Source organism: Leucopleurus acutus (assembly GCF_964270905.1).
Source record: "Leucopleurus acutus genome assembly, chromosome: 6".
NCBI lineage: Eukaryota > Metazoa > Chordata > Mammalia > Artiodactyla > Delphinidae > Leucopleurus > Leucopleurus acutus.
This window is the reverse complement of record NC_139149.1, coordinates 5058568-5085379: the sequence shown is the minus strand read 5'-3', so window position 1 is coordinate 5085379 and position 26812 is coordinate 5058568. Positions and strand designations below refer to the sequence as shown.

Here is a 26812-nt window from a genome sequence, read left to right as displayed (position 1 = left end):
ATCCATGAATTCCTTAGACTTTCTGCTGGAATTAATTTAAGGATGTATGATTAGATACATGGTGAACAGTAGACTGAGGTGACCTTCAAGTGACTGTGTCATTATTTTCTTATGACTTTAGCGTGATGATTAAGAGATAATTCTGTTTAAAACTAAATGGCGTGAGTTATTAGGTTTACCAGATTGGAAATTAGTTTAGTGACTGTTGTAAAGAAATATGAAGCCATAAAAAAGCCATAATTATGTTTAGCTTGGAGGGCTAGTTAACAGAATCCAGAGAGCTTAGAGGGATATAGAACTATTCATCATTTAATGGTACTTACTAATGGTGTTTGTTTTCAGTGTTTTTAATATGGATAATTTGTTCACCTCCTCTTAAGAGAATAATGTTTATTGATTAAAGATGGGAAATGGTTTAGATGCCAGTTCATTTTAGATCTTTGACTATATTATGCATTGTACATTGAATTTCATTTTTCATGAAACGTTCTGGTTTTCCTACCTATAAAATAGAGCTATTGATAAAAAAAAAATAGTGCAACAGAGATTCTAAGTGACAAAATAGACCAGTTGCACTTGACATCTTCACAACACTACATCCAAAAAAATCCAGAATAGACATTCTTTTCAAATGCACATGGAACATTCTCTAGGATAGACCACAAAACAAGCCTCAACAAATTTAAGAGTATAGAACTTATTTCAAGCACCTTTTCTGACCACAATGATATGAAACTAGAAAGAAAAATGGGAAAAACATGATCACATGGGGACTAAACAACAGCTACTAAAAAATCAATGGGTCAGTGATGAAATCAAAGAGGAAATCAGAAAATACCTCTAAAGAAATGACAATGAAAACACAACCTTACAAAATCTATGGGATACAGCGAAACCAGTCCTTAGAGGAGGTTCCTAGTGATACAGGCCTTCCTTAATAAACAAGAAAAACTCAGATAAATAACTTAACCCACCACCTAAAAGAATTAGAAAAAGAAGAACACACAAAGCCTGAAGTCAGCAGAAGGAAGGAAATAATAAATATCAGAGAGAAAATAAATAAAATAGAGATTTAAAAAAATATAAAAATCAATAAAATCAAGAGCTGGTTCTTTGAAAGGATAAACAAAGTCAACAAACCTCTGGCCAGGCTCACCAAGAAGAAAAGAGAGAGGACCCAAATAAACAAAATAAGAAATGACGGAGGAGAAATAACAATTATATGCCAACAAATTGGACAACTTAGAAGAAATGGACAAGTTTCTAAAAACATATAGCCTGCCAAAACTGAGTCAATAAGAAACAGATAATTTGAATAGAGTGATAACTAGAAGTGAAATAGAATCACTTAAAAAAAAAAAAACTCCCTACAAACAAAAGTTCAGGATCAAATGGCTTCACTGGGGAATTCTGCCAAGCATACAAAGAAGAACTTATACCAGTCCTTCTCAAACTCTTCCAAAAGATTGAGCAGAGGGAACACTACCAAAGTCATTCTACGAAGCCACAAGCACCCTGATACCAAAGCCAGACAAAGACACTACCTAAAAAGAAAACTACAGGCCAATATCTTTGATGAATATAGATGCAAAAATTCTCAAAAACATTAGCAAACTGAATGCAACAATACATAAAAAAGATCATACACTATGAGCAAGTTGGATTCATTCCAGGGCCACAAGGATGGTTCAACATATGCAAATCAATCAATGTGATACACTGTATTAACAAAAGAAAAGGCAAAACCCATATAATTATCTCAATAGATGCAGATAAAGCAAACAACATCCACCCATGATAAAAACTCTCACGAAAATGAATAAAGTGGGAACATATCTCAACATGAAAAAGCCATTTATGACAAACCCACAGCCAAAATAATACTCAACAGTGAAAAGGTGAAAGTCATTTCACTAAATTCAGGAAGAAGACAAGGATGCCCACTCTGAACACTTCTATTCAACATAGTACTGGAAGTCCTAGCCACAGCAATCAGAGAAAGAAAAGACAGATAATGTATCCAAATTGTAAGGGAAGAGGTAAAACTGTCACTATTTGCAGATGACAAGACACTCTACATAGAGAACCCTAAAGACTCCACACAAAAACAATCAGGACTAGTAGATGAATTCAGCCAGATAACAGGATACAAGATTAATATACAGAAATCTCTTGCATTACTTTACTCTAACAATGAAATATCAGAAAGAGAAAATTAAAAAAAAAATTCCATTTAATATCATGTCAAAAAAATACCTCAGAATAAACTTAACCAAGGAGGTGAAATACCCATATGCTAAAAACTATAAAACATTGATAAAAGAAATTGAAAATGATTCAAAGATATGGAAAGATATCCCATGCTCTTGGATTGGAAGAATTAATATTGTTAAAATGGCCATACTACCCAAAGCAATCTACAGATTTAATGTGATCCCTATCAAAATACCCATGACACTTTTTCACAGAACTAGAACAAATAATCCTAAAATTTATATGGAACTACAAAATACCCAGAATTTCCAAAGCCATTGTGAGGAATAAGAACAAAACTGAAGGCATAACCCTCCCAAGACTTCAGACAATACTACAAAGCTACAGTAGTCAAAACAGCATTGTATTGGCACAAAAACAGACATTCAGATCAATGGAACAGAATAGAGAAGTAAACCAGAAATAAACCCACACACCTATGTTCAAAGAATCTATGACAAAGGAGGCAAGAATAAACAACAAAGAAAAGACAGCCACTTCAGCAAGTGCTGTTGGGAAAGGTGGACTGGTACATGTAAATCAATGAAATTAGAACACTTCCTCACACTATGTACAAAAATAAACTCAAAATGATTTAAAGACCTAAATATGAAATGTGACACCATAAATCTCCTAGAAGAAAACATAGGCAAAACATTCTCAGGCATAAATTTTTTTTAAACATCTTCATTGGAGTATAATTGCTTTACATTGTTGTGTTAGTTGCTGCTGTATAAAAAAGTGAATCTGCTATACATATACATATATCCCCATATCCCTTCCCTCTTGTGTCTGACATAAATTGCAGCAATATTTTCTTAGATCAGTCTCCTAAGGCAAAAGAAATAAAAGCAAAAATAAACAAATGGGACCTAACCAAACTAGAAAGCTTTTTCATAGTTAAGAAAACTATGAATAAAACAAAAAGACAACCTATGGAATGGGAGAAAAATATTGGCAAATGATGCAACCAACAAGGGGTTAATATCCAAAATATCCAAATAGCTCATGGAGCTCAATATCAGAAAAACAAACAACCCAATCAAAAAGTGGGCAGAAGACCTAAATAGACATTTCTCCAAAAAAGACGTACAGATGGCCAAGAGGTACATGAAAATATGCTCAATATTGCTATTTATTAGAGAAATGCAAATAAAAAACAAAATGAGGTATCATTTCACACTGGTCAGAATGCCTATCATCAAATAGTCTACAAATAATAAATGCTGGAGAGGGTGTGGAGAAAAAGAACCCTCCTACACTGTTGATGGGAATGTAAATTGGTACAACCACTATGAAAAACAGTATAGAGGTTCCTTTAAAAATTAAAAGTAGAACTACCATATAATCCAGAAATCCCACTCCTGGGCATATATCCTGAAAAGATGAAAACTCTAGTCCAAAAATATACACACACCCAAATGTTCATAGCAACACTATTTACCATAACCAAGACATGGGATCAACCCAAGTGCCATCAACAAATGATTGGTTTAAGAAAAAGTAGTGTATATATACAATGGAATATTGCTCAGCCATAAGAAAGAATGAAATATTGCCATTTGCAACAATATGGATGGACCTACAGCATATCATAATAACTTAAGTAAGTCAGACAAAGATAAATATTATATCACTTATACGTGTACTCTAAAAAATAATATAAATGAATCTATATACAAAACAGAAACAGACTCACAGACATAGAAAACAAACTTACAGAAGATGGTTCTTTGGGACACAAGCCCGCCATCGTTTTGGTCTGCTGGCTTTCTGAATAGCTGCTATTTCTCATCCCAACAACTCATCTTTCGATTTATTGGCCTATCGGGCTGTAAGCAGTACAAGCTTGGACTTGGTAACAAATTTTGGTGAGCCAGACAGGGGCCTTGTTGCTTGTGGCCAGCTGCCCCACACCCACAACTGGTTGGGGGATTTTTGGGTAAGGCCATAGAAGCTGCCAGGACCTCTTGTCCTGAGGATCTGCCCTTCAAAATTTCCCAAAGTGGCATTGGCTGCCTTAGTGCTTGGTAGTTGGAGCAAGGAATTGACATTTGGGAGATGAAAGATTTCATATAGTAGGATTCTACCTGCTCATCCCAAAGAACCAGTGCTCCTGAAGTGTTGAGCTGGAGAGGAGAAGACCCTGAACACAGTGACCAGAGAGCTGGGAAACCAAAATTGGGTACCAAAATTAAGGTACCTGCCAAGATATTCCACTTACAAGATCCACAACTGCTGCAGATGTTAGAGAAATCCTTGAGGAAGAACCTCCCTGTGTCCTTAAAGGTTTATGGGACTGTCCATATGGACCAGGGAAACCCCTTCAAGCTAAAGGCCTGGGTGGACAAGTGGCCTGATTTTAATACTATGGTTATCCACCCTCAGGAGTAGGAAATTGCAGATGACTTTGATCATTACACCAACACCTACCAAATCTATTCTAAGGATCTCAACAACTGTCAAGAATCCCTTAGCACATCAGAGATCATCAATTGGAAATACTTTTCAGATCCAAAGTTTGCAGTAAAGTCTGGATGAGGTGATACAGAATCTTGTAACCACTAAATTTGTTAAGGTCAAGCAAACACAATGCATTCTCTATGTGATGCCTGAGACAGTGAGGAAACTGCTTCCTTCCCTGCCAGAGACAAAGAACTTACCTATTGGCTATGGCAGACCCAAAGCCATTGACCAAGATGTTTAAACTCTCATCCCTGGATCCTACCTATGCTGCCTTGGTGAATAAATTATGGCATTTCGGTGGCAACAATGAGAGTAGCCAGAGATTCACCAAGCTCTGTACCCAGACCTTCCCCAACTTCTGCCTGCTGGGGCCTGAGGGGACCCCTGTGTCCTGGTCCCTGATGGATCATACAGGGGAGGTGTGGATGGGGGCCACCATGCCTGAGTATCGGGTCCATGGTCTTGTCTCCCATCTGTTGTTTGTCCACATCCATGCTCTGGACAAACTTGGCTTTCCCTTATATAACCATACAGAGCCAACAAAATCGTACAGAAAATTAGTCACAATCTGCATCATATCCCCATGCCCTATGACTGGAACCAGTGGAACCGTGGGCCTCTGTGAAGCAGCCACGAACCCGAGACAGTGTTGGGTGGGCTGGTCACATGGCAAGAGATGCAGAGGGGTGGGCAGAAAGAAAGAATAAATTGTAATCAGCAGTAAATCAGTGTGTGCTGTTTGGACTCTGGGGAAGCAGTGTGAATGGTCAACAGAACCACGAGTGTGGTTCACAAATCACTCATGAACTTCATTTTGGGTCCAGCAGACCTTCCTATTTCCTCCACATTCCAACCCTGGCAACCCCCATTTTATTCTGTGTTTCTATGAGTTAGACTTTTTTTGGGTAAGATCCCACATATAAGTGATATCATGCAGTATTTCTGTTTGTCTAGTTTATTTTACCGGTTCACAATTTTCTTTTAATGTATATGGCTAGTAAGGAAAGTATCCATAATCAGTACAGAATAAATGCAACCCACTATTCTAATGGTGTCATTATTCTTTCCAGCACCATCATATTTTTCTCTATTTAGAGTGTGTACATGGAATGTAGAGAAGAGAATTTAAGTAGCTTGTCATATCACAATAGCAGGACAACTTAACATCTTGTCACCCAGAAACAATACACATGCAAAAATAAAATTGTTATTTAAAAATAACTGTTAAAAAAAACTGTTAAAATGTATGTGGTAGAGATACTTTAAATTTAAGGTAAATCAGGAAAAAATCTATAAAAATGGATCTAATTTGTGGGATTTTATCACGTATAACATTTGTATATTCTGTGAACTAGGTTAAATCTGTAAATATTGAATATGACTTTTTTTCTAAATTGACAAGATAAAAAAGTGTGGCATGCTATCAACTTGTTTCAAGTTGCAGGATGAACATGAATGATTTGTATCAAGACAAGACTGCTCTGGGTAGAAAAAGATAATTCAAATGTAATGTTCTTTTGTGTGTAAGGAGGAGTTTTATAATTAATATCAGCCATTATTCTTACACCAAGCTGTAGGACAATTTATACAATTTAATAAAGGATATTACATATTGAAAAAAAGACAAAGAAAACAAACTTATGGTTACCAAAGTGGAAAGGAAGTGGGGAGGGATAAATTAGGAGTATGGGATTAACAGATAAAAACTACTATACTTAAAAGAGATAAGCAACAAGAATTTACTGTATAGCACAGGGAACTATATTCATATATTGTAATAGCCTATAATGGAAAATAATCTGAGAAATATATATGTAACTGAATCACTTTGATGTGCACCTGAAACTAACACAATATTGTGAATCAACTATTCTACAATAAAAAGCAACTTCAATAAAAAGACAGGAATTGAGGAAATGAGGAATAAAAAAGGTTATATGACATACAAAAAATAAATAGCAAAATGGCAGAGTAAATCCTTTCTTATCAGTGACTACTTTAAATATAAATGGCTTAAACTTTCCAATAAAAAGGCATCGAATGGCAGAATTGTTTTTTTTTTAAAAAAAACCTTGGTGATCCAATTGTATGATGTCTACAAGAGACTCACTTTAGATATAAAGACACAAATAGGTTGAAGGTGAAAGGATTGAAAACTATATTCCATGAAAATACTAACCAAAAGAGGGCTAAGGTGGCTATACTAAATCAAACAAATTAGACCTTAAATCAAAAACTGTTACAGAGACAAAGACAATATAGATTGATAAAAGGATCAATTCACCAAGAAGATATAACAATTTTAACATATATTCACCAAACATCAGAGCCCCCAAATATATGAAGCAAACATTACAGATTTGAAGGGAGAAATAGAAATTCCTATAATAATAATACATATATATGACTTCAATATACCACTTCAAATATGTTAAAACAATCAAACAGAAGATCAATAATGAAATAGAGGACTTGAACAAAACCATAAACGAATTAGACCTAACAAATATACAGAATACCAAAGAACAGCAGAATACATATTTTTCAAAAGTGCACATGGAGGGCTTCCATGGTGGCGCAGTGGTTGAGAGTCTGCCTGCCGATGCAGGGCACACGGGTTCATGCCCTGGTCTGGGAAGATCCCACATGCCACAGAGCGGCTAGGCCTGTGAGCCATGGCTGCTGAGCCTGAGCGTCCGGAGCCTGTGCTCCACAATGGGAGAGGCCACAACAGTGAGAGGCCTGCGTACTGCAAAAAAAAAAAAAAAAAAAAAGTGCACATGGAACATTCTCCAAGATAGACCATATGTTAGGCCACAACACGTCTCAATAAATTTTAAAAGGTTGCAATTATAAAAACTATTTTTCTATCACAATTGTTAGAATCAGAAGGAAAACTGGATTCACAAATATGAGGAAATTAAACAACACATTCTTAAAGACCAATGGGTCAAAGGGGAAATTAAAAGCGAAATTAGAAAATACACTGAGATTATTGAAAATGAAAACACAAAATACCAAAACCTATGGGATACAGTAAAAGAGAATTTACAGTAAGAAGAGAATTTACACTTGTAAATGCATACATTAAAAAGGAAGGAAACATCTCAAATCAATAACCTACATTTGCACCTTAAGGAAAAGAAAACAAAATTAAACCCAAAACTGGCAGAGGGAACTGACATATTACTAACATTAGAAATAAAAACAACGACAATACAAAAGATGTTACAGAAATAAAAAGAATACTATAAACATTTGTATACCAACATATTGTTTAATCTAAATGAAATAGATGAATTCCTAGAAACACAAAATCCACCAAAATTGAATCAAGAATAAATAAAAAATCTGAATAAATTTATAAATAGTAAAGAAAGTGAATCAGTAGTCAAAAACCTCAAGGACAAAGAAAAGCCCAGGACTAAATGGCTTAATTGGTAAATACTACCAAACATTTCAAGAAAAATTAACACCAATCATTTTCAAACTTTCCACAATATTGAAGGGGAGGGAATAATTCCCAACTTATTCTTTGAAGCCTGTATCACCTTGACACTAACACCAGACAAGAAAACTACAGACCAATATCCCTTATGAATGTTGATGCAAAAACCTTCAATAAAACACTAGCCAATTGAATTCAGCAGCATATTGAAAAGTAAGTATCATGATCAAATGATTTTTCCCCATAATGTAATAATGCTTCAACATGTGAAAATTGATTTAGTAAAATCAATTACTAGAATGAAGGGAAAAACAAACAAATCAACAACAAAAAAAACCAAACACGATCATCTCATCTGATGAAGAAAAAATATTTGACAAAAATCTATACCCTTTCTTAATAAAACACACTCCCAATAAACCAGGAATAGAAGGCAATTTCCTCATTATGATAAAGGCCATATATGAAAAATCCATAGCTAACATCATACTCAGTGGTCAAAGATTGAAAGCTTTCCCCCCAAAATAGGAACAAAATAAGGATTCCCACTTTCTCCATTTCTATTCAACATAGTCATGGAAGTCCTCACAAGAGCAAATAGGCAAGAAGAATAAATAAAAGGCATCCAAACTGAAAAGGGAGGAATAAAATTATCTTTTTTTGCAGATGACATGACCTTATATTCCAAATATACATGAAAAGATTCCACATAACACACACAAAAAACTGTCAAAGCTAATAAATGAATTAGCAATTCAGCAAAAAACCCACCAAAAACCAATTTTGTGGGATACAAAAATCAACATATAAAATTCACTTACATTTCTATACACTAACAATGAAAAATCCAGAAGGAAATTAAGAAATTTCTATTTACAGTAGCAAGAAAAAGTATAAAATACTTAGGAATAAACTTAACAAAGGGGGTGAGAGACCTGTACGTTGAAAACTACATAACATTGCTGAAAGAAATTAAAGAAGACACCAATAAAGGGAAAGGCATTTCATGTTCATAGATTGGAATATTCAATACTGCTAAGATGACAATGCTACCTAAAATGATCCACAGATTTAATGCAATCCCTATCAAAATCCCAATGACATATTTTTTGCAGAAATAGAGAAACCCATCTTAAAATTCAAATGGAGTCTCAAGGAGCTCCAAGTAGCCAAAACAATCTTGGAAAAGAAGAACAAAGTAGGAAGTCTCACATTTCCAGATAAAAGAGATAAGCAACAATAATTTACTTATTACAAATCTACAGTAACCAAAACAGTTTGTTACTGGCATAAAGACAGACATATAGACCAACGGGATAGAATAGAGAGTCCAGAAATAAACTCTCATGTATATGATCAAATGATTTTTGACAAGGGTGGCAATAAAGGACAGTCTATTCAACAAATAGTATTGGGAAGCTGAATATCCACATGTAAAAGAATGAAGTTGGAACCTTCCCTTACATCATATACAAAGATTAACTCAACACAGATCAAAGAACTAAATGTAGGAGCTAAGAAACTATAACAAATTTTAGAAAAAAAGCATAGGGGAAAAGCTGCATGACATTGGATTTGGCAATGATTCCTTGCATATGACACCAACAGCACAGGTAACAAAAATAGATAAACTGGACTTTTGTCAAAATTAAAAACTTTTTGCATCATGGTCTCTTATCAACAGAAGGCAAAAGCAACCCATGGAATGGGAGAAAATATTTGCAAATCATACAGCTCACAAAGTATTAATTTCCAGAATACATAAAGAACTCATACAATTCAACAACAAAATAAGCAAACCCACTTAAAAATGGGCAAAATAACTTGAATACACATTTCTCCAAAAAGTCATACAGGTGGCCAATTAGCACCTTAAAAAAAGGTGCAACACCAGTAGCCATTAGGGAAAGGCAAATAAAAACCACAATGATATACTACTTCATACCCAGCAGGAGGGCTATTATTAAAAAAGAGAACATAATGAGTGGTAGCAAGGTTGTGGAGAAATTGGAACATTTCTGCATTGCTGGTAGAAATATAAAATGCTTCAGCTGCTATGGAAAATAGTATGACTGTTACTCTGAAAATTAAACATAGAATTACCATAACCATATGGTCCAGCAATTCCACTTCTGGGTATATATCTGAAAGAATTGAAAGCAGGGACTCAAACAGATATTTGTGCATCTGTATCATAGCAACATTATTCACAATGGTCATAAAAGAGAAGAAACTCAAGTGTCCATCAATGGATGAACAAAACCTGGTATAATCAGCCTTAAAAGAAAGGAAATTCTGCTACATGTTATAACATGGATGAACCTTAAAGACATTATGCTATGTTAAATAAGCCAGCCAGAAGAGGGCAAATACTGTATGGTTCCACTTATATGAAACACACAGAGTAGAAAATTTCATAGAGATAAAAATAGAATGGTTGTTTTCAGGGGCTTGGGTGAGGGGGAAATGGGGAGTTATTATTTAATGGGTACAGAGTTTCAGTATGGGAAGATGAGAAACGTTTTGTAGATGGATGATGGTGATGGTTGCACTAGTTGCACCATAATGTGAATGCATGTAATGTCACTGAATTGTACACTTAAAATTGTTAGAACTGTAAGTTTTATGTTATGTATATTTTATCATAATAAAAAAGAAAAACGAGTAAAATCATGGGGAAAGGTATACCATGTTAACACTAATCAAAAGAAAACGAAAGTATCTATCTTAATTTCAGGCAAAGTTGACCACAGAGCTAGGAAAATTTACCAGGAATATAGAGAATGTTAAATAATGATCAAGAGGTAAATTCTTCAAGAAGACATAATAATCATTAATGTGCATGCACCTAAAAACAGGGTCAAAATATATGAGGCAGGAAAAAAAAAAAGAAAGGAGAACAGGAGAAAGACAAATTCATTATTCTAGCTGGAGACTTAAAAACCCATCTATTAGTAATTGAAGATCCAATAGGTAGTATGGATACAATTGAACTGAAGAGTACCATCAATCTGCTCATAGGTATGGATTGCATCATCCCACAACAACAGAAATCAAATTCTTCTCAAGCCTACATGGAACATTCATTAAGGTAGATATTAAGTATGGGCTGTAAAACACATCTTAACAATTTAAAAATGGAAATCATACAAAGTATGCTCTCAGACCACAATAACAAGTCAATAACAAAAAGTTAGCTGAAAAAGGTCAAAATATTTGGAGACTAAACAGCACACTTCTAAATAATACATGAGTCAAAAAAAGTCTCAAGAAATAAAGTATTTTGAACAAAATGAAAATACAACTTAGAATTTGTGGGGTGCAGCAAAAGCAGTGCTTAGAGGGAAATTTATAGCACCAAATGTATATATTAGAAAAGAATAGATATATAAAATCAATAATCTAGTTATGAAACTAGATAAAGAGCAAATGAATTTCAAAGTATGTAGAAAAAAAGAAATAATAAAAACGAGAGTAGAAGTTAAAGAAACTGAAATAGGAAAACACAAAAAATCAAAGAAATCAAAACCTGGTTCTTTGAAAAGATAATAAAATTGACAAACCTCTAGCCAGGCTAACCAAGAATAAAAGAAGACACAAATTACTATTATCAGAGATAAAAGACAGGCTATCACTACTGATCTCATGGACATTAAAAGAATAATAAAGGAACAGTATGAACAACTGTGTTCCCATAAATTTCATAACTTAGAGAAAATGGACTAATTGCTTGAAATACACAAGGTTAATGGACATACAGCAAAACTCACACAAGAAGAAATAATCTGAATAGATCTACATTTATTATAGGAATTAAGTCAATAATTAATAGTCTTCCCAAACAGAAAGCACCAGGTCCACATGGGTTCACTGGTGAATTCTACAAAACGTTTAGGGAACAAATGATAACAATTCTTTACAATTTCTGCAGGAAAATAAAAGCAGAGGGAACACTTCCTAACTCATTATACCAGGATTAATCTAATACTAAAACCAGACAAAAAAGACATTACAAGAAAATTACAGATATCTCTCACAACATAAAGGCAAAATCCTCAACAAAATATTAACAACTCAAATCTGTAAAAAGAATTACATACTATGACCAAATGTGACCAAGGTATGCACAGCTGGTTCAACATTCTAAATGTAATCCAGTAATGCAATCAGTTACATCAACAGGTTAAAGAAGAAAGATAATATGGTCACATCAATAGATTCAGAAAAAGCATTTGATAAAACCCAACACAGTTCATGAAAAAAAGTACTCTCAGCAAACTAGAATTAGAGGATAAACTTCCTCTTTATCTTCCTTTTGTAGATAAAGAACATCTACCAAAAAATCTATAGCTAATGTCATACTTAGTAGTCAGAAACAGATGCTTTCCCTCAAAGGAACTGGAAAAAGCCAAGGATGTTTCCTCTCATCACTCCAATTCAACATTGTACTAGAAGTTCCAGCTAATGTAATAAGACAAGAAAAGAAAAGAAAAGATTGGGTATACAGATTGGGAAGGAAGATATAAAACTGTCTTTGCCCACGGATGACATGATCATCTATGTAGAAAATCTCAAAGAATTAGTAATAATAATAATAATAATCCCCTAGAAATAATAAGTAATTATAGCAAGGTTTCAGGATACAAAGTAAATATATAAAAGTCAATTGCTTTCCTATATACGAGCAATAAGCAATTGGAATTTTTTGTTTGTTTGTTTTTGCGGTACGTGGACCTCTCACTGTTGTGGCCTCTCCTGTTGTGGAGCACAGGCTCTGGACACGCAGGCTCAGTGGCCATGGCACACGGGCCCAGCCGCTCCGCAGTATGTGGGATCTTCCCAGACCGGGGCACAAACCCGTGTCCCCTGCATCGGCAGGCGGACTCTCAACTACTGTGCCACCAGGGAAGCCCAGCAACTGAAATTTGTATTAAAAACACAGATGCCACTTACATAAGCACCTAATTAATTATCTAAATGAGATATTTAGGTATACATCTAACAAAATATAAATAGGATCTATATCATGGAAATTGCACAACTCTGATAAAAGAAGTCATAAATAAAGGGAGAGATAGTCCATGTTTATGGATAGGAAGACCTATTATTGTTGCAATTAAATTCTTCCCAACTTGATATATAGATTCAATGGAATTCCAATAAAAATCCCAGTAAGTTACTTTGTGGACTGATTCTAACCTGTGTCTGATTCTAAACTTTATGTTGAATGACAAGGGAGGCAAGAACATACAATGGAGAAAGGATAGCCTCTTCAATAAATGGTGCTGGGAAAACTGGACAGCTACATGTAAAAGAATGAAATTAGAACACTCCCTAACACCATACACAAAAATAAACTCAAAATGGATTAAAGACCTAAATGTAAGACCAGACACTATAAAACTCTTAGAGGAAAACACAGGAAAAACACTCTTTGACATAAACCATAGCAAGATCCTTTTTGACCCACCTCTTAGAGTAATGGAAATAAAAAACAAATGGGACTAAAATTTAAAACCTTTGGCATAACAAAGGAAACCATAGACAAGACAAAAAGACAACCCTCAGAATGGGAGAAAATATTTGCAAATGAAACAACAGACAAAGGATTAATCTCCAAAATATACAAACAGCTCATGGAGCTCAAAATCAAAAAAACAAACAATCCAATTAAAAAATGGGTGGAAGACCTAAATAGACATCTCACCAAGGAAGACATACAGATGGCCAAGAGGCACATGGAAAGATGCTCAACATCACTAATTATTAGAGAAATGCAAATTAAAACTACAATGAGGTATCACTTCATGCTGGCCAGAATGGCTATTATCAAAAAATCTAGAAACAATAAATGCTGGAAAGGGTGTGGTGAAAAGGGAACCCTCCTGTACTGTTGGTGGGAACGTAAATTGATACAACCACTATGGAAAACAGTATGGAGGTTCCTTAAAAAACTAAAAATAGAACCACCATATGACCCAGAAATCCCACTACTGCCCATATACTGGGCATATACACTGAGAAAACCATAATTCAAAAAGAGACATGTACCACAATGTTCACTGCAGCACTATTTACAATAGCCAGGACATGGAAGCAACCTAAATTTCCATTGACAGATGAATGGATAAAGAAGATGTGGCACATATATACAATGGAATATTACTCAGCCATAAAAAGAAACGAAACTGAGTTATTTGTAGTGAGGTGGATGGACATAGAGTCTGTCATACGGAGTGAAGTAAGTCAGAAAGAGAAAAACAAATACCATATTCTAACACATATATATGGAATTAAAAAAAAAGTTACTGATGAATCTAGTTGCAGGGCAGAAATAAAGATGTAGATGTAGAGAATGGACTTGAGGACACGGGGTGGGAGGGGGAAGCTGGGCAAAGTGAGAGTTGCATCGACATATATACACTACCGAATGTAAAATAGTTAGCTAGTGGGAAGCAGCAGCATAGCACAGGGAGATCAGCTCGGTACTTTGCAATCACCTAGAGGGGTGGGATAGGGAAGATGGGAGGCAGGCTCAAGAGGGAGGGGATATGGGGACATATGTATGCATATGGCTGATTCACTTTGGTGTACAACAGAAACTAACACAGTATTATGAAGTAATTATACTCCAATAAAGATCTATTAAAATAAAGTTTATATTGAAAGTCATATAATCTGAGTCTAAAGTTTATTTGGAAAGACAAAAGATCCAGGTTAGCCAACACAATATTAAAGAAAAGGAATAAATTCAGAGATCTGACACCATCCAACTTTAAGACTATATAACTGCTTTTCAGACTACAGCTACTTTTCAAGCTATATTACCATAATATAGCTTAATATTTCAATATAGCTCAATATTTCATAATATTTCAAGCTATTAATACCATAATAGCTATGGTATTATCTATAGTATTAATTGCTTCAAAGCTATAGTAATCAAGATAGTGTGGTATTATTGAAAGGACAGGTAGATCAATGGAACAGAATAGTCTAGAAATAAACCCACCCAAATATAGTCAACTGATTTTTGACAAAGGAGCAAAAGTCAATACAGTAGAGAAAGAATAGTCTTTTAACAAATGGTGCTGGAACAACTGGACATCCACATACAAAAAATAATAATCTAGACACTGACCTTACACTTTCCACCAAAAAAGCTAAAAATGGATCATAGACCCAAGTGTAGAGTACAAAACTATAAAATTTCTACAAGATAACATAGGAGAAAATCTAGGTGACCCTGAGTTTGGCAATGAGTTTTTAGATACAACACTGAAAATATAATACATGAAAGAAAAAACTAATAAGTTGGATTTCATTAAAATTAAAAACTTCTGTTCTGTGAAAGGCATTTTTTAAAAAAAAATCTATTTTATTTTATTTATTTATTTTTGGCTGCATTGGGTCTTTGTTGCTGCGTGCGGGCTTTTTTCTAGTTGTGGCGAGCGGGGGCTACTCTTTGTTGTGGTGCATGGGCTTCTCATTGCAGTGGCTTCTCTTGTTATGGAGCATGGGCTCTAGGCATGTGGGCTTCAGTAGTTGTGGCTCATGGGCTCTAGAGCACAGGCTCAGTAGTTGTGGCACATGGGCTTTATTGTCCCACGGCATGTGGGAATCTTCCCGGACCAGGGCTCAAACCCATGTCCCCTGCACTGGCAGGCAGATTCTTAACCACTGTGCCACCAGAAAAGCCCAAAGGTATTGTTAAGAGAACAAGAAGGCAAACTACAAGCTGGCAGAAAATATTTGCAAAACACATATCTGATAAAGGACTTAATTCCAAAATCTACAAAGAACACTTAAAACCAAGCAATAAGAAAATAAATAAGCCAATGGAAAAGGGACAAAATATTGAAGACACCTCACCAAGAATATATACCAATAGTAGACAGACTGTAAAAGGAGGCTTAATATCACATATCTTTAGGAAATTGCAAATCAAAGCAACAGTGAGATAGCCATACACATCTATCAGAATGGCTAAAATCCAAGACACTGGCAGCACAAAATGCTGGCAAGAATGTGGAAAAACAGGAGCTCTCATTCATTCCTGGTTGGAATGCAAAATAGTACAGCCACTTTGGAAGACAGTTTGGCAGTTTCTTACAAAACTAAATATACTCTTACCTTATGATCCAGTAATTACACTCAGTGATATTTATCCAGGTGATTTGAAAATTACATTCACAAAAAACCTGCAGATAAACATTTATAAGTAGCCTTATTCATAAATGCCCAACTTGAAAGCCAAGATTTTCTTCAGTTGGTGAATGGATAAACCAACTGTGGTACATTCATACAATGGGATATTACTTAAAGATAAAGAGAAATGAGCTATCAAGTCACAAAATGACATGGAGGAAACTTAAATGCATATTGCTAAGTGAAAGGAGCCAGTCTTCAAAGGCTACTTACTGTATGATTCCAACTATATGACATTCTGGAAAAAGATCAGTGGTTGCAGTGGTTGGGAGGATGGAAGTGGAGCAAAGGGGATTTTTAAGGCATTGAAACTATTCTGTATGATACTATAATTGTGGATACATGATATTCAAGTTTCAAAACTCTTCCAAAACTGTACAACACAAGGAGTGACCCCCATATGGATCTAAAGAAAAAAAAAAGAAAAGAAAAGGTTCTGAAGAACCTTGGGGCAGGAGAGGAACAAAGATGCAGACGTAGAGAATGGACTTGAGGACATGGGGAGGGGGAATGGTAAGCTGGGATGAAGTGAGAGAGTGGCATAGACATATGTACACTACCAAATGTAAAATAGATAGCTAGTGGGAAGCAGCTGCATAGCATAGGGAGATTAGCTCGGTGCTTTGTGTCCACCACCTAGAGGGGTGGGATAAGGAGGGTGGGAGGGAGATGCAAGAGGGAGGAGATATGGGGATATATGTATATGTATAGCTGATTCACTTTGTTATACAGCAGAAACTAACACACAATTGTAAAGCAATTATACTCCAATAAAGATGTTAAAATAAATAAATCAATAAATAAAATTAAAGTTCATGTATTAAAAATTAATCTAAAATGCTCAAGTAACCCACAGAAAGGGAAGAAAAAGAAAACAGAGAAATGAGAGAGAGAACAAACTTAAAATAAAAATAAAATGGAAGACTTAGCCCTACCATATCAATATTTACATTAAGTGTAAATGGTCTAACAGCAATGAAAAGATAGAGATTGGCAAAGTGGATTAAAACCTGGCCCAGATACATGTTTTCTACAAGAAATTCTCTCCAAATGTAACTATATTGGTAGGTTGAAAATGGACAAATGAGAAACGATACATCATGCAAATATTAGTAAAAAGAAATTTTAAAAGGGCTATCTTATAGTCAGATAAATTAGACTTCCGAGTAGAGAAAATGAACAGAGACAGAAAGGGACATCGTATACTGATTAAAGAGCTAGTCCCCCAAGAAGACATAGCAATCCTAAACGCATATGCATGAATAAAGACAGCTGCACAATACATGAAGGTAAAACTGATAGAACTAAAAGGAGAAATAGATCTGCAATATAGTTGAAGAGTTCAACACCTAGTTGAACAATAGATGGAAATCAACAAGGAGAGGGAAGAGCTCAACAAAACCATCAACCAATAGAATTTAATAGAAATTTATAGAACACTCCACCCAATAGCTGCAATTATTTTCAAGAATCCACAAAATGTGTATCAAGATAGATCATATCCTGGCCATAAAATAAACTTCAATACATTTAAAGGGACCAAAATCATACAGAAAATGTTGTCTGGCCATAACAGTTAAATTAGAAATCAGTAATAGAAAGAACAGAAAAATCTCTGTACACTTGGAAACTAAACAACACATTTCTTAATAATCCATGGTCAAAGAGGAAGTCTCAAGGGAAATGTAAAAAAAATTAACCAAATGAAAATGCAACATATAAAAGACTGTGGCACATCAAGATCAAGATGGTGGAGTAGGAGGACACTGAGCTCACCTCCCTCTACAAACACCTCAAAAATACATCTACATGTGGAGTAACTCTCACTAAAAACAACCTGGAGACTGGCAGAAAGGCTCTTCTACAACCAAGGCTGTAAAGAAAATTTCACACGGAGTCTGGTAGGAAGAGAGGAGAAGTGATCAGGTTGAGACCCACTCCCCTAGCAGGGGACACAGAAGAGGAGGGGGAAAATATGGGCTTGGAGATCCTCCCTGGGGAGTGAGGGGTTCAGGCCACATATTGGGCACCCAAGCCCTGGGATCTAACACTGGGAAGATGAATCCCATTAGATGGTTTGAAAACCAATGGGCCTTACTAGAGGGCTGTAAAAAACTGAAACTCCACTTGTGGAGTGCACAATGCTTGCTTGCTCCTGGGAACAATGACAAGGAAGGAGACTGAAAACTGCTTGGGTCTCTGGCTGGTTTCCTGTGACCACCCAAGCACACATGCCTGCCTGCACTGGGTGCCTGACCCTCTTTCTCTGGCGCTGCTCTCCACTAGGGTAGAAATGCTGTTGCCAAGGAGAGTGTGCACACAAAGAGGGAATGGAACCAGCTCAGACCTGAAACTCAGGACTTCTGTTCCAGAACCTTGGGTCCTGACCCCACCCCTGAGAGAGCTGCGACTGTCATTGAGCATAGGTGAAGCCCTGCCTCACACCTGGCTCTGACTATAGCCCCTCTAACTCCAGCCCTACCTGTCACCAAGGTGGTAGCTGCCAGTACACCCCAGGGGAAGATACATCCCATGCTCATTTCACATCCAGCCACTGGGCACACAGAGACTGCACAACAACTCTCCCACACAAGGACACCACTTTAAGACTGGGATACTTAACTGTTTCATCTAACTTAGAGAAAGTTAACCAAAATGAGAAGACAGAGGAATTTGTTTCAATGAAACAATATGAAAAAAAAAAAACCATGAGAAAAACCCCTAATGAAACAGAGATAAATAATTGAGCAGATAAAGAGTTCAAAGCAATAGCAATAAGAATGCTAACTGAACAGGGGAAAAGAATAGATGAACACAGTGAGAATTTTAACAAGGAACTAGAAAATATTTTTTTTTTAGTCAGAGCTGTTTTTCAATGAGTGAAATGAAAAATACACTAGGAGGAATTAACAGCAGACTGGGTGATAAAGAAGATTGCATAAACAATCTGGAAGATAGAATAGTGGAAATCACTCAATCAGAACAGAAAAAAAACACAATAAATTTGAAAAAATGAGGATAGTTTAAAGGGACTTCTAGGACAACATCAAATGTACTGACATTTGCATTTTAAGGGTTTCAGGAGAAGAGAAAGAGATAGGGGTAGAAAATATATTTAATGAAATTATGGATAAAGCCTTCTGATTCTGAAGAAGGAAACAGATTTCCAGATACAGGAAGCATAGATAGTCTCAAATAAGATGAACACAAAGAGACCCATACGAAGACATATCATAATTTTAAAAAACCCTGAAAAAAACCCTAATGAAACAAACATAAATAATTTACCTGATTAAGACATCAAAGGAATAGCAATAAGAATGCTAAATCAGGTAAAAGAATAGATGAACACAGTGAGAATTTTAACAAAGAACTAGAAAATATAAAGAACCATTCAGAGCTGAAGAACACAATAACTGAAATGGAAAATACACTAGAGGGAATCAAAAGTAGATTAGTTGATACAGAAAAACACATAACCAAAAATGGAAGATAGAATAGTGGAAATCACCCATTTGGAACAGCAGAAAGAAAACAAATTTGAAAAAATCAGGATAGTTTAAGGGACCTCTGGGACAACATCAAGTGTACTGATATTTGCATTATAGGGGTCTCAGAAGTAGAAGAGAGAGAGAAAGAAGTAGAAAATGTATTTGATGAAATTATGGCTAAAACGTGCTGACCCTGAAGGAGGAAAGAGACATCCAGGTACAGGAATCATAGATAGTCCCAAATAAGATGAACCCAAAGAGACCCTTATGAAGACATATCATAATTAAAATGGCAAAAGTTAAAAATAAAGAGAATTCTAAAAGCAGCAAGAGAAAAAAAAAAAGTCACATACAATGGAGCCCCATAACATTATTGGCTGATCTTTCTGCAGAAACTTTGCAGACCAGGAGGGAGTGGCACAATATATTTAAAGTGCTAAAAGGGAAAAATCTACAACCTAGTACACTCTACTTAGCAAGGATATCATTCAGAATTAAAGGAGAGATAAAGAACTTCTCAGACAAGCAAAAGCTAAAGGACTTCATCAATACTAAACGGACCTTACAAGTGTTAAAGTTTCTTCTTTAAGTGAAAAAGAAAAGGCTACAACAATAAATAAGAAGTTATAAGAGGGAAAATCCTATTGGTAAAGGCAAAGATATAGTAAAGGCTGGTACCAAAACCAAAGACAGTACAAAAAAAGAAAATTACAGGCCAATATCTCTGATGAATATAGACACAACAAATCCTCAACAAAATGTTAGCAAGCTAAATTAAACAATACATAAAAAGAATCATACATTGCGATCAAGTAGGATTTATTCCAGGGGTGCAAGGATGGTTCAATATCTGCATACCAATCAATGTGATACACCACATTAACAAAGCTAAGGATAGAAATCATATGATCGTCTCAATAGAGGCATAAAAAGCATTTGACAAAATTCAACATACATTCATGATAAAAACTCTTACCAAAGTGGGCATAGAGGGAAAATATCTCAACATAATAAAATCTCTGTATGACAAACCCACAGCCAACATAATACGCAATGGTGAAAAGCTAAAAGTGTTTCCTCTAAAATCAGGAGCAAGACAAGGATGCCCACTCTTGCCACTTCTATTTAACATAGTATTGGAAGTCATAGCCACGCCAATCACACAAGAAAAAGAAATAAAAGGCATCCAAGTTGGAAGGGAAGATGTAAAACTGTCACTATTTGCAGATGACATGAATTCAGTAAAGTTGCAGCATGCAAATTTAATATGCAGAAATCTGTTGCTTTTCTACATACACTAGTAAGTACTATCAGAAAGAGAAAGGAAGCAAACAATATCTTTAAAATTGAATTAAAAATAATAAAATACCTAGAAATAAACTTAACCAAGGAGGTGAAAGACCTATACTCTGAAAACTCTAAGACACTGATGAAGGAAATTGAAGACAATACAAACAAATTAGAAGGATATCTCATTTTATGAACTGGAAGATTTAATATTGTTAAAATGTCCATACTACCCAAAGCAATCTACAGATTTAATGCAATCCTTATCAAAATACCCATGACATTTTTGACAGAACTAGAACAAATAATTCTAATATTTATAGGGAACCACAAAAGACCCTGAATAGTCAATGCAACCTTGAGAAAAATAACACAAAGTTGGAGGTATTACACTCTCTGACTTCAGAGTACACTACAAAAGTACTGTAATCAAAACAGTATGTTACTGGCACAAAAACAGACACATAGATCAATGGAACAGAATAGAGAGCCCCAAAATAAACCTGCACACATATGTCAATTAATTCACGACCAGGAAGCCAAAACTATTTGATGAAGAAAAAGTCTCTTAAATAAGTGGTGCTGGGAAAACTGGACAGCTACATGTCAAAGAATGAAATTAGAACACTCCCTAACACCATACACAAAAATAAACTCAAAATGTATTAAAGACTTAAATGTAAGGCCAGACACTATAAGACTCTTCGAGGAAAACATAGGCAGAACATTCTTTGACATCAGTTGCAGCAATATTTTTTTGGATCTATTTCCTGAGAGAAAAGAAACAAAAGCAAAAATAAACAAATGGGACCTAATTAAACTTAAAAACTTTGGAAAAGCTAAGGAAAACATCAACAAAACAAAAAAGACAATCTGCTGAATGGGAGAAAATATTTTCAAATGATATGACAGGTAAGGGGTTAATATCTGAAATATACAACTCAACATCAATAAAACAAACAACCAAATCAAAAAATGGGCAGAAGACCTTAATAAACATTTTTCCAAAGGAGACTTACAGATGGCCAACAGACACATGAAAAGATGGTCAACATCCATAATCATCAGAGAACTGCAAACCAAAATCAAGATGAGGTGTCACCTCACACCCATCAGAATGGGTGTCCTCAAAAAGACCACAAATAACAATTGTTGGCAAGGATATGGAGGAAAGGGAACCCTAGTACACTGTTAGTAGGAATGTAAACTGGCGCAGCCACTGTGGAAAACAGTATGTAGGTTCCTCAAAATACTAAAATTAGAACTACCCCATGATCCAGCATTTCCAATCCCAGGAATATAGCCTAAGAAAATGAAAACACTAATAAAATATATATGCATCCCCATGCTCATAGCAGCATTATTTACAATAGCCAAGATATGGAAGCAACCTAAGTGTCCATCAACAGATGAATGGATAAAGAAGATGTGGGATATATATACAATTGAATGTTACTCAGCCAAAAGAAGGAATGAAATTCTGCCATTTACGATAACACAGATGGACCTGGAGGGTATTATGCTTAGTGAAATAAGTCAGAAAGAGAAAGAGAAATACTGTATGTCATCACTTATATGTGGAATCTAAAAAATAAAACAAATGAACAAATATAACAAAACAGACTCACAGTTACACAGAACAAACTAGTGGTTGCCAGTGAGGAGGGGAACGGCAGGAAGAGCAAGTTAGGGTTAGGGGATTAAGAGGTACAAACTGCTATGTATAAAATAAATAAGCTACAAGGATATATTGTACAACACTGGGAATATAGCCATTATTTTATAATAACTTTAAATGGAGTATAATCTATAAAAATAAGGAATTACTATGTTGTATACCTGAAACTAATATAACATTGTAAATCAACTGTACTTCAACAAAAAATAAGAAGTTAACTTTCCTACCCAGGATGCTGAATGCATATGATGGAAACCCTGAGGAAGGCATCACCTAACTTGTGATTCAGAACTAGGCCTACAGGAGGATAGCAGAGACCATGAGAACCAGATTTGCTGTAGCAGATGAGATAAGTGCATTCGATCCCTTGGAAGCCCAGAAAGGGGTTACTGAGGGGCGAAAGAGTCAGGGAAAGAGGTGACCAAAAGCAGTAAAATTGAGCTCTGGAAAGCTCTCTGAAATTCTTCCTTACTCTAGGACAATAGAAATGCTACTTGACAAGCATCTGAATTCCATAAGAGCTAAAGAACAGAAAAGAAACATGTGTCCGTGAATGCAGTGTTCCTATAACACTCATTTCTGAAAACCCACCGTTAAATACAAGATGAGATGTACAATGTCTAGAATTTGATTAGGAAATCTGCAAGTAATAATGTTAACAAATACTTTAAACTCCACTGGACACTATTCATGCATAAATAAAGCAGAGAAACTCAACATTATAAAGCACCTACTACGTGAGAGGCACAGTCCAAGATATTCACTCCAGTATTTCCTCAATATACTCACCAGGCTTAAGACATGGTAAACTTGATGTCATGCATCAGTAGAAGAGAAAGGTAATTTGGGATCAAATTATATGTCTCTGAAACATAGTGTGAAATATTCAAACAATAAAACGTTTAGTAGGAGAAGCCAATTCAGATATAAGCTAGCCTTGGGTGAGGTGTCACTTTAAATAATAAATAGAATGTAAATGAGGAAACAAAAAATTGTGGCTCACAGCTGAAGCCACACTGAGAGGGAAATTTATAGCACTAAATTAGGAAAAGGAAAGTCTTGATCTATACTTTAAGTTCCATCTCAAGAATCTAGTTAACGAAAAGAAAAAATAAATCTAAACAAGTAACAGGAAATAAACAAAAAATATCAGAAATCAGTGAAGTGGAAAACAAAAACAGGGCTTCCCTGGTGGCACAGTGGTTAAGAATCCATCTGCCAATGCAGGGGACACGGGTTCAAGCCCTGGTCTGGGAAGATCCCACATGCCGCAGAGCAACTAAGCCTGTGCGCCACAACTACTGAGCCTGCACTTTAGAGCCTGTGCACCACAACTACTGAAGCCTGTGCACCTAGAGCCCATGCTCCACAGCAAAAGAAGCCACTGCAATAAGAAGCCTGTGCACCGCAATGAAGAGTAGCCCCCGCTTGACACAACTAGAGAAAGCCCGCGTGCAGCAACGAAGACCCAACACAGCCAAAAATAAATAAAATAAAATAAATTTATATAAAAAAAGAAAACAAAAACAATAGAGAAAAATCAATGAAAAACAGAGCTAGTTCTTTAAAAAGCTCAATAAAATTGGCAAAGCTCTATCAAGTCTGACAAAGGAAAAAGAGAAAAGACACAAATTACCATGTCAGAAATGAAACAGGAGATATCACTACAGACCCTGTAGGCATCAAAAGGGTAATAAAAGAATACTACAAATAACTCTGTACACACAAATTCAACAACTTGGATGAAAAGGACTCTTCCATCAAAACACAAAATCCCATTCAACCCAGCAACTGAACTTCTGGGAATTTATCCAAGAGAAATCAAAACGTATGTTTACACAAAAACCTGTTCATAGCAACTTTATTCATAATAGCTCAAATTCAAAATAGCCCAATATTTATAATAGATCAAAACTGGAAATGGCCCAGACATCCTTCTATAAATGAACAGTTAGACAAACTGGAACATCCATACTATGGAATAGCAGCCATAAAAAGGAACACAGTACTGATACGCACACAACTTGGATGAATCTCCAGATAATTACGCTGAGAGAAAAAATCCAAACCAGAAGTGTTACAAACTCTAATGCATTGAAACGACAAAATTATAGAAATGGAGAACAGATTAGTGGCTGTCAGTGTTTAAAGATGGAGGAACGTGGGTGTGGCTATAAGAAAGCAACAGAAGAGACCTTGTGGTGATGGTAATGTTAAGGTATTTACAGTATCAGTGCAATATACTGGTTGTGATACTGTGTTCTAGTTTTGCAAAATGCTACCATTAGGGGAAACTGGGTGAAAGGTACATGGCAGTACTCTGTATTATTTCTCATAACTGTATGTGAAACTAATTATTTCCAAAAAAGTTTAACTTAATTATAAAAAAAGAATCATAATCCTACCCACTAGGTATTCTGAATCCTCGGAGTACCCTTTAAGGAAGTTGGAGCAAATTTCGTCTCCCTTTGCCAGGTAGGAAAGAAAAGGCACAGACAGGCAGAAGTGAACTTGGCGACATCAGAGGCGTGACTTGGTGACAGAGGACTCACTTCAGTGTAGTGCACAGCTCTGAGCCAGCTGGCACTCACCACAACTCCCACCCTCTGCCCCACCACTTGGGGAGAAAACGAGAGGACAAGCTTTTGTACTGCACCGCCTAGTTTGTCTCCTGAAAATAGGAAAGAGCAGAATGGAACAGACCTGGAATGCCTGAGTGGGCCTGAGCCGCTGGCTTTGGAGATCCCCTAGAGGCTGGGAGCTTGCTGGGGTCAGGCAGTGAATAAGCTACTGGTTGATATGTAAAAAGAGAAAACCCAGAACTGATTTATGTTGCTGGGTCAGAGGTGCCAAGAAGGCTAAAGCAGAGGCAAACAAAAAGTTCTATATCCTTCGTTGATGTGGAGAGCCAATTTCAAAATAGCTTCCTTTGGCTTTCATGTCTCAAGAAAAGTGCAAGAGGCAACCTGCTACCACCAGGGGGCACCAAGGAACCCAAAATAGCTGTCATTTCACAGCAGAGCGGCCCTGGTCAAATCAGGTCGTCCAGATAACTTGGAGGTATCTTCTGGAAATCCAAGCCAGATTCCACCCCGCAAGGAGTGCTCTTACCTCCGCCCCTCACGACCACACCCACTCTCCAGTATTACTCCACATGGCTTCTGATCTATACCACTCGGGATTCATTCTTTGGTCATGAAAAGGCAGCTGGTATCTAAAAGAACTATAACTGGAATCCGATATACGTCTTAGTTCTGCCACTAGTAGTAGCTAAGTAAAACCTGATCAATGTCGACCTCCGAGTTTTATTTTCTTTTTTCCTAAGATGGGAGTGATGATGGTAATATTTACGGAACCCTTACCATACACGAGTCTCATGACAGCTGTGTGAGGCAGGCACTATATTCCCATTTTTACAGATAATAAAAACGGGCACACAGAAAATCGAGTAGCTTGGTCACAGTCACACCAGCTAGGGTACGGTGAGCTGGGATTCAAACCTGTGAGTGCCCCTTCCTCTGAAGATGAAGGAAGGCAACAAGATAGTGCCCACAGCTGCCCTGCCTCGGTAGTCTGACAAGGAGCTCTGCAGCCTCTGGGGCTCTTAAAAGTGTGTTCCACAAGCCAACACTGAGCATGTGCACCTATGCTCACAGGCGAGCCTGTGGATGCAGTGCAGGTAACATGTTGCAGGCCCGCTGCAGGCTGGGTTCCCCTGGAAGCCTCACAGAGGCACCCGTGCTCTTCGCTTAGGGCTGCCGCCACCCTGTAGCACCCAAACGTTCTGCAGTCCTGCGAGGCACCAGGGCTCCTGGTTCACACGTGTGGCTTTGAGGTCCTGGGCCATTCTTTCTCCTCTCCTCCTTTGTATCTCCCTGCAGCTCATAATCCCAAAACAATAGGGAAATTCTTCCTCCCACTGGAGCTGGCCAGAGGACAGTCTCCCTTCTGAGTGACTCTGTTAGAAACCCCATTAGGACA

The 26812-nt window shown here is 36.4% G+C and overlaps 1 protein-coding gene and 1 pseudogene across 2 annotated transcripts in view; one reads left to right on the top strand and one right to left on the bottom strand.

Moving 5' to 3' along the window:
- The window catches only part of LOC309963422 (rho guanine nucleotide exchange factor 4), a gene marked incomplete at both ends in the record, with an annotated part of 252503 nt that overhangs the window by 200932 nt on the left and 24759 nt on the right, over window positions 1-26812 (bottom strand). The window lies entirely within an intron of this gene.
- Window positions 157-5344, top strand: LOC309962949 (glycine N-phenylacetyltransferase-like; annotated as a pseudogene). The gene is made up of 2 exons: window positions 157-161; window positions 4359-5344. The product of its transcript is annotated as a glycine N-phenylacetyltransferase-like (transcript).